Genomic DNA, 9360 nt, shown 5'->3' with positions numbered 1-9360 from the left:
CTTGGTGCATAGACACGTCGTCGCTGAGCTTGTGCTGGTAAAGCGTGAACTCCGGGCGAGTCGCTGGCCTGATCGCGAGCTTGGTGATGGAGACGAGGAGTTTGACAAACCCCTCGGGCACGTTCGTGAACACTCGAGTCTCACAGCTGCTGCCAGCCATCTACAAAAGTAGGCAAAAATTCTGAGTAGTCATGTCATAAATTTATGATGACCAACAGAAAATAGCTACAATTGCAAAATGCTGAAAAAGCACAAAAGACGCTAATAACCGACTAGCGATCGCACCTAGTGGCTTCCTACAGTCAGCCTGGCTCTGATACCAAGCTTGTCACGACCGGTTTTTCAATAAAATATTTATTGAGAGACCAGTCCCTTTTACGGACCAGTAAAGAAGAATTCCTTCTCACTAGTAGACAATATCTTGGTCACAGAAGAAAAATACCAGGAGTACTGAATATAATACAAGGTTGAGCGGAGACTGCTCAACAATTTATTACATGAACGCCGATAAAACATAACGGCGGATAGGGTGGCATAACTACTAACTCACGATAACAACGATGGTGGAAATATCACCGCGAAGTGGGTGATATGACTCCTGAAAACTACAGCTCTTCGAGCGTCGGAGTGAGGCTCGAGGAGTCTTATTGCGGGTGGCGGAAGCGTATATAATACAAGTGACCAATATCCGGGATCGCACAGGACTGACTGGGACTCCTCTAGGCGTCGGACGCGCTATCAAACTCTTCATCCAAGAGATCGCCTTCGTCAACATCTGGCCAAATCAACAAGCCAGGTGAGTACTATGAAAGTACTCGCAAGACAGTTCGGACATAAGATATAACAAATGTAAACATGAAGCATAAGAGCGGAATAACAAGTGCATTCAGACATAGAGATAATAATGCATGGGAAAATAACAGAGAAGTCGGGCGGTAGTCCTCCTGAAATCCCAAAATAAATACTGGGTGCCAAACGAGGGTCTGAATGACTCCTCGAGAGGAAACTGCAAGAATAGTAATACCGGTGCCAAACGAGGGTCTGAATGACTCCTCGAGAGGAAACTGCAAGAATAGTAATACCGGTGCCAAACGAGGGTCTGAATGACTCCTCGAGAGGAAACTGCAAGAACAATAATGCCGCAGTCGGGCGTCAGGGCGACACCACATAAAGGGCTTATAACAGAAAATAAAGGCAGTGCGTGCCACAGTCGGACGTCTGAGCGACATCACATAAAGGGCTTATATTGAAAGTAAGAGACAAAACATGCCACAGTCGGACGTCTGAGCGACATCACATAAAGGGCTTATATTCATAACTTAGTAGCTCATGAATTAAAAAAAAGTAATCAGACATGAGATAAACAACAGGGTTAGTCCACTCACAGGAATAACGTTCAGCCAAGTTTACTACTCAAGCTTGCTTACCGGAACGAAGAATATACCACGGGGTTACGACATGGACAGGGATACGCTGATCACGATACTTGACTATGGATACGATGACTTGGAAGGATTTGACTCTGCAGAGTTTGTACTTTAACCACAGCCAACGGATTTCTGTAGTCACGGGGACTAGTTCCGTCTACGGTGTTTTGGAAGAAACACATCTAACCAGTACACACCCATTCAACATTTCCGAAGCCAGGAATCACCCTCGGCAACGTTCAAGAAAAACCTTGAGACGGGGAGGCTACAACCTCGCGTAGCATGGGATCAAATTTCTATACGCGCGCTCTAAGGGGTGCCCCCCTCTCGGTCCCAACCGGAAACACCCATGCCCCCTGACCGGATAACTGGCTTTAATCCAGGGCCATGGAACCATCATCCCGGCCCCTCTGTTTGGTGTGTAAACGGAAAGAGGTTACCAACTTACTAAACCGCATTCTGGCAGAAAACCAGTGGTAGCACGGAAGGGGGAAGAACGATAACGTGACTCCGTCCACGTTAACGTCGGAAATTGCCGGATGACGCAAGGCTGGTATGCTACAACAGTACCACCTTGCTGCCCTTCATGTCACCACATGATTAGGCCATCTCTCACCAGAGATCATCGCAACTTTGGAACATGTGGGTAGTTGCCTCACAAGCAACGAGGTACTCACCGACACTCAGATGCCACGCACAACCTCTCACGCAAACATGCAAAACACCTATCATATCAAAGGTTCAAACATGCTTGCCTGGTTCGGAGAAGTCGGAGTCTAGCTCGGCGAAGTTCACGGCTCCGTTACCTCTTCCGGAACCTACGGCATAACGAAAACGGGCACTAACGTGAAAACCAACGCGTGCATAAAAACTTCTCCAAAATTTTTCCAAATAAATACTATAAAAAACTAGACAAAAATACAAGACTGACAAAAAAAGAATCACTCAAAAATCACTTTTTATTAAAAAAGTTATAAAGGTTTCTGTCCAGGGACTCATCTGTAATGAAACAGAGAAGTTCCAGGGGCTTAACTGAGAAAACGGAAAATGCTTCGGAAAGAAACGCGCCAGCTCAAAAGGGAAAACGTATTTGCCCGAAGGCGCCAACAGAAAACGTTTCGAGGGAGAAGAGAATAGAGGCTGACAGGGGGGTCCACATGCCAGGTTTAAAAAAAGGTCGTCGGCGCCCGAAGACTGCGGTGGTCACCGGCGTCAAACCACGGCGAGACAGGGAGATCGGAGTGTACCAAGAGCTTCAGCGTGTCCTTCCGCGTCGGTGGGTGGTGGACTCGACCAACGGAGAGCACCACGTCGACGGCGACACTTTCTCCGGCGGACGGCGGCTCGGGTGATGGTGGAGAACTCCGGTGGGTGCTGCAAACTCCGAATTGAAGCGCGGGTCAGAAGGAGGGATGCACTAGAGGGCTACTGGCAAGATATGGGAGGCAGAGGTGCACGCACGGGAGCGAATCGAGCTGGATCCCGTGGCGGGTCGCGGCGGCCGGAGCTGGGGAAGAAGGCTCCCTCGGGGCTCTTCCAGTGGCTTGGCGCGGTCTAGATGGAGTGCAGAGATGGTGTGGGTTCGAGTTCGAGCTCGGGGCCCCTATTTATAGGCGATTTGAGGGGATGGCCGTGAACGGGAAATCTCCGGCGAGCGATTACGGCGAGGCAGTGGTTGAGCAGGGGGTTTGAGTGGCCAGGCAGCATCAGGGAGGTTTACTGGTGCCGTTCCACTGCTAAACTGGGTCGGGCTTGGCGTAATGGCGCTGGTCCACGGTGGGGTGGCCGCACGGGCATGACGGCGGCAGAGAGCGCGCTCTGCGCCCAGCGGTTCACGACGAGAGTGGCAGCGCGTTCTGGGGAGTGGAAGACCACGCGGCGATCTCCGGTGGCTTGGGCGGCGCTGGGTGGCGCCGTCTGCGCCGCGCCTCTCTCTGGCGGCCGCAAAGCCGCCGCTGGCGTCGGTCACGGGGCGGCGCACCTCCTCCAGCACGTCGCCGACGTCCGCAAATGTCCAGGCGCTCGTGCGGTGCAGGGACAAGGGGGAGGGGACGGGGAGCAAGGCGCCAACGCGGCACTGTCGAGATCGACAACAGTTTCTGAAGAAAACGACAGTAGATCACTGAACTGTTTTCTGAATTTCTGAACTTGACATTGACAATGCTCTGCAGGTGTTCAACAGAATGATTTGGCAAGGAGAAAAAATTTCTTGGAGCTGGGACTTGGTGAGGTGACATCTCAATGCACCCAGAGGTTGCCTGATTTTTCCCAGAATTTATGGAGAAGGATTTGAATGAATTTCACCAAATTTGACAAATTTGGTCCAAACTTGCAGCAAGTATAGTTTGAAAAATTTGAACTGAAGACCAGTGGATCTTCATGGATCTTGGTTGAGGGTTCAAAGGACTAGGAAGAGAAATTGGTTTGGGGGCAAAAATCAAAGCAGAAATGGTAGCTCCTTTGTAAATCTCCAAGGGCTAGAATAGAAGATAGAAATTGTTTTGATAAGATTTAAATGGAAAATAATCATATGGAGAGGTCCAACTTGCTGGATTTGAAGTAAATCATGATCCAAAGGTGAGGGAAGGTCTAGGAGAGTGGATTTGCACTAAGTCCATGGCAAGAGAGAATTGTTGAAAGTGTTAAAGGATTATTCCAAAAGCTATAGAGTATTTTCAAAAGGCATTTTTTTCCAAGAGAAAAACATTTTGGTTTGAGTCCAAATAAAAGAGGAAAACCTCCAAGACCAGAAATCAAGTTTTGAGTGAATCCAAAAATGAAGCACTAGTCATAAAAGGAAATATTTGGAGAGGGAGAGTTCTTTTAAAAAGAAAATTCAAATCACCTCCCTCAAAACAAGGAAAAGTTTTGAAAAAGCCAAATAAAATTCAGAACCACATCCTTGCCAAGGAAGGCTGCAATGATTACAGGACAGAACACCTTGAGATTAGCTATGGTCCAACTTCCTAATAGAGAGGTAAGCTTACAAAACCTACACTAGGGACCTTTACCGCAAGTTCAGAGAAGAGTTTGAGCTGATAGAACGTTATAATGCGTTCCAAGTTGGTGATGACCTTTTTGAGCTCAGACCAAACCAGGATTTTTTTGCCAAATATGGTTCTCGAAACTACTTGGTGCAGGCAAGGGTGGAGGAGGGTTCCTATTTGTGTGAGTGCTGCAAAATGGACAAGGACGACATGCTCTGTTGCCACATCCTGAAGGTGTTCACCCATCTTGGAGTTGATGTCATACCGGAAAGGTACATGCTAAGACGGTGGACACCTACTGCTGTCCCTAGTGCGCCAGGGACCGGGTATGAGCAACCAGATGAAATGCCCCCTCAATCAAAGAAGCAGATAAGGGAGAGAAACATGATATTCGATTTTCGGAAATTAGCCAAATTTGCAAGTGGCTCTGATGCAGCACAGGAAATTGTATACAAGCATATGCGCGGAGCACGTACCGAGATTGGCCACCTGAACAAGTCCAAGAAAAAGGAAAAAACAACTGCTGCTACGGGGCCATCAGATGATGGCAACACTCGAGGACCTCCTGCACCTGCAGGCAGCACTCAGGGGGGCTCATCATCCAGGTAATTACCTACCCCAACTCTTAATCTGACTAGGTGTGTAACTTCAGTTGCACACATCATGGTGCCCAGTTGCAGACATCATGGTGCCCAGTTGCACGGAACAGGCTGCCATGTTGCACACGCTGTGTTACTTCGAGCATCAAGATAACACTACTAACTTGTTTTTCCTGTTCTGACTATAGGTGATGGAAACCCCCGAGGACCTCCTCCACCTCCTGGCCGTACACGGCATGCTCCGCCACCTCCTCCCCCGCCTGGCCCAACCAGCAGTGCCCCGCGTGTTCCTCCCAATGGGCCTACAGGCAGCATTCAGGGGGCTCGTTGTCCAGGTAATTACCTGACCCAACTCCCCATCTAACTAGGTGTGTAACTTTAGTTGCACACATCACGGTGCCCCAGTTGCACATAACAGGCTACCTAGTTGCGCACGCTGTGTTAGTTTGAGCATCAAGATAACACAACTAACTTGTTTGTCCTGTTCTGGCTATAGGTGATGGCAACCCTCAAAGACCTCCTCCCCCGCCTGGCCCAACAAGCAGTGCCCCGCGTGCTCCTCCCAATGGACCTACAGGCAGTACTCAGGAGGCTCATCACCCAGGTAAAATACCTACCCCAACTCCAAACAAAACTACGTGTGTGACTTCAGTTGCACACATCATAGTGCCCAGTTGCACAGAAGATGCTACCTAGTTGCGTGCGCTATGTTAGTTTGAGCATCAAGATAAAAAACTAACTCGTTTTTCCTGTTCTGCCCATAGGTGATTACAATCCAAGTACCATGACTGGCCGTGCTACTACATGTGTGGTTTTTGAACTTAACTTGCACACAGCAACAAGTTAGTTGCATAGCATGGGTTGTGTGGTTGCAGAGAACATCAGTGCCCCATTGGAGGCTGCATCCCCTGCACAACCTTCTGATGATTTTGTGCCCAGGGATCCTCCAAGGTCTACTACAAAGGGTAGGGCAAAGAGTCGACGGTACAAATCGGCGCTGGAGCTACACCCAAAGAAGAAAAACAAATGCAGCCAGTGCCAATCTACAGAGCACACTGCTGGTGTGTGTCCACTCGGGCTGCTGTGATGGTTTCTGAGCAATGTTGGGACCAAGTTGACACATTCAGGATCTATGCTTTCTCTTATCTAATTTATGCTCCATGAATTAGTTCATGCACTCTGTAAAAAAAAGGTTGCTATTTGTGCCTTTGTTGGCAACTGGTTAAATATTTAGTTGTTGTACAATTGTATGTCCATTGCTTCTAATGTGTCAACAAAAGTGATGATAATGAGTCGCAAAATGGAATTACTACTAGTGTGCAACTACAAAATCTGCTCAAAAATTGTGCAAACCAGCAACTTCCTCCATGGGGCAGAGAAAGAAAAAGTGTACTGACTTAGTCCTTGTCGTATCTGAGCAACTTCCTCCATGGGGCGGAGTTGTGCGGGCTGGTGACCCAATCATATGTCAGCTTCTTCCTGATGTTGAGTACTTCCTTGGGTTCGTAGTTGGGCAGTTGGCTATCGTTTCACTCAGTGGCGTTAAGCAGTGCGAACAGCCCACACTCATTGCTGCAGTGGGTAAAAAAAGAAAATTTGTCACGAAAAAAAACCAATAAAGATAATGCACTCTGTGCAACTGCTTATGTGCCACTGTGCAACTACTGATGTTCTACTGTGCAACTGCTTATGTGCCACTGTGCAACTGCTTATGTGGCACTGTGCAAACTGACTAGATAATCCTTGAGAGACTCATAAAAAATGAAAAACAGATTGCAGACTAGTTCTATGTCTTAAAAAACTAAAGATTGCACAATTAGAAAAATGTAAAAACTACAAATTGATGGTAAGAAATTGAGAAGAATGCCATGCTTAATGTCTTACTTGCCGAGCTGCTTCGGTATGTTAATGTCAATAATCTGGAAGTGCTCGATGCTGAACTTTGGGTAATGCTTCCTCCATAGGTGGCGTACTGTACCCGCGATGGTAGAGGCGGTGTTCATGAGCTCAATGTTGTCCAGCTTCCTGCTTGAATCAAGAACTTCGAAGCGTCCGTCCCTCAAGTTGACATTGAAAACCCAATAATGCCTCCCTCCCTCCTTATCATTTATATCAGCGCACTCGAGCACTGGCAGCATGACCTGCACGCGTGGATGATTCAGACACAGATACACGTTGTAGGTAAGAAAAAACAGTAAAATACTTGGTGAAGTTAAAACATGTTGCCAGAAAGTATTTGCCAACTAACATATGTGTCATGTGCAACTGATCATGCTATGGATGCCAACTAAAGAGATGGATCATGTGGGCACAGCACTCACCAAGTCTTGCTTGTCGAGACGGTTCTTGTAATCAAACTTCTTGTTTATCTCATTCACATTGTGGATCCCTTGCTGTAAATTCATCTGCAGAGATTATAAACATGCCTCAAACTCCTTACTAGAAGTAAGGCCTCCCTCAATTGGTCAACAAAAGTGCTACAAACAAGATGAGGGTAAAGAAGGTTTTGAAAAAACTTATAGAAAACCTCAGTGGCATAACGACCTTCTTTGACCCTCTGGTAAGTTATCCATGATGTGTAAGATTCTAGTCTCAATAACAATTTTTGACAGCCATTGAACCGGCTTCATCAAATCAACTAACTCCTTTAAAGAAATGTAGAAAGCACCATACCTGATTATCTCAGGGCTGAATTTTTTTTAAAGAAATAAAAAGACAAGTTAGCTCGAAGGGTCACATCAGCAAAAAAAATGTGTATGGAATTAAAACAGAACAGTGTGCAACTAAAAGCACAGTTCTGTCCAACATGCTCCGCTTTCTGTGCAACGAAGTGGCTGGTCCTGTGCAACTAAAAAAGATATGTATGTAGGCTGTGGGGAGTTGGTTTACCTGGTAGCCTCATCATTTGCTCCTGGGCGTGATGCCTGACCCAATACAAGAGGGCAGCGTAAAGCTTGTTGACTGCCTCATTGGAGGTGAACGTCTTCTTCTTGTTGTAGTCAATGAATGGAGGCCTTTGAGATGCTGCAGGCCTTATTACCCTCCTCTGTCTTCGTGCAACAGGTGGTCCTGAAGAACTGCTCGTGCCAACTTCTGGTTCTGCGCATATCAGGGTGTGGCAATTGTCTGGTGATCCAACATCTGGCTCTTGAGCTATTGCCTTGCCAGCATCACCAACAGCGCATCCTTCATTCAAAGCTGCTGGGTCCAAATCACCCTCATCTATGCCAATAGCACCGGCTTCCACTGTTTCTGCTGCTGGAGCAGGTGCTGTTTCTGCTGCTGGAGCAGGTGCTGGAGCATCACCATCTATGCCAAGGTCAAAAGATGGTGCATCGCAGAACCCATCGCCATGAAAGGTGTAAGAGTTTGGTCTCCGTATGGGTTCAAGGCCCAGGGCATCTCCTTGAGGCACATACACAGGTGCATCATTCACTGACTTGGTTCGCAGTAGTGTTGTAGTTGGCGGCCTTGGAGGCTTGCACCTACTTATAATGTTGAAGACATCCTCTTGTGTTAATGACTGCTAAAAGTCAGCTCTTGGTGATGCAGGCTTGCTTGGCTACTGTGTGCTAGCTCTTGGGGACGGCACTTTGGTAGTTTGATCACCTCCTTTCGTCTTTGGCATTGAAGCATCTCTATGAGTAGACACCTTGGGGCTTGTGGTTGCAGTGGTGCCTCCCTGAGCAGCAGTGGTGGTTTTGACTGTGACCACGCTGCTAACAGGCACATCAGTTGGCACACTGGTATCTGTAGTTGGCATCTTTCCAGTCTGAGTTGGCAGCAACCTAGCAGAACTTGGCACCCCTGCATCAATGGCTGCAGCGCGCAGTTCTGTCTCGTTTCTGAACCCCAACCCTTTTGTGCCATGTTCCCCCTTTGTGCCCTTGGCAAACTTGACAATCTTTTGCTGCTTAGGTGGTTTAGGTGAGACTGCTGAAAGAGGAGTCTTCCCCTTGATCTGTTGAACTCCTGTGATGTTGGTTGGCTCTCTGCTCAGTACAGTTGGCATATCAGTTTGAACCACAGCTTCCTTGACCACATTTATTTTAGCATCTGCACTCACCATCTTCTCCTTGGTTTGAGGCAACTGCAGATTCTTCTTCACTGAGATTGCTTTGCGCTTTTGGGCCACGTGAGGGTTTGAAACAGATGGTGCGTTGCTCTTGCTCGAGCTTATATCTGGAAGCTCCTTCAAATATTCCTTGTATTTTTTCTTTGAATGAACCCAGTCAAGACCCTTTCCTGCTTCCTCCATATCAATTTGATACTTTTCAGCGTCACTTGATAAGAACATGCTCTGATCAATGGCAAAGTTGATCTTCTCACACATCTCTTTGTCGCTAA

This window comes from Triticum aestivum, chromosome 1D (genome assembly GCF_018294505.1).
Source record: "Triticum aestivum cultivar Chinese Spring chromosome 1D, IWGSC CS RefSeq v2.1, whole genome shotgun sequence".
NCBI classification, from domain to species: Eukaryota; Viridiplantae; Streptophyta; class Magnoliopsida; order Poales; family Poaceae; genus Triticum; species Triticum aestivum.
This window is presented reverse-complemented; position numbering follows the sequence as displayed.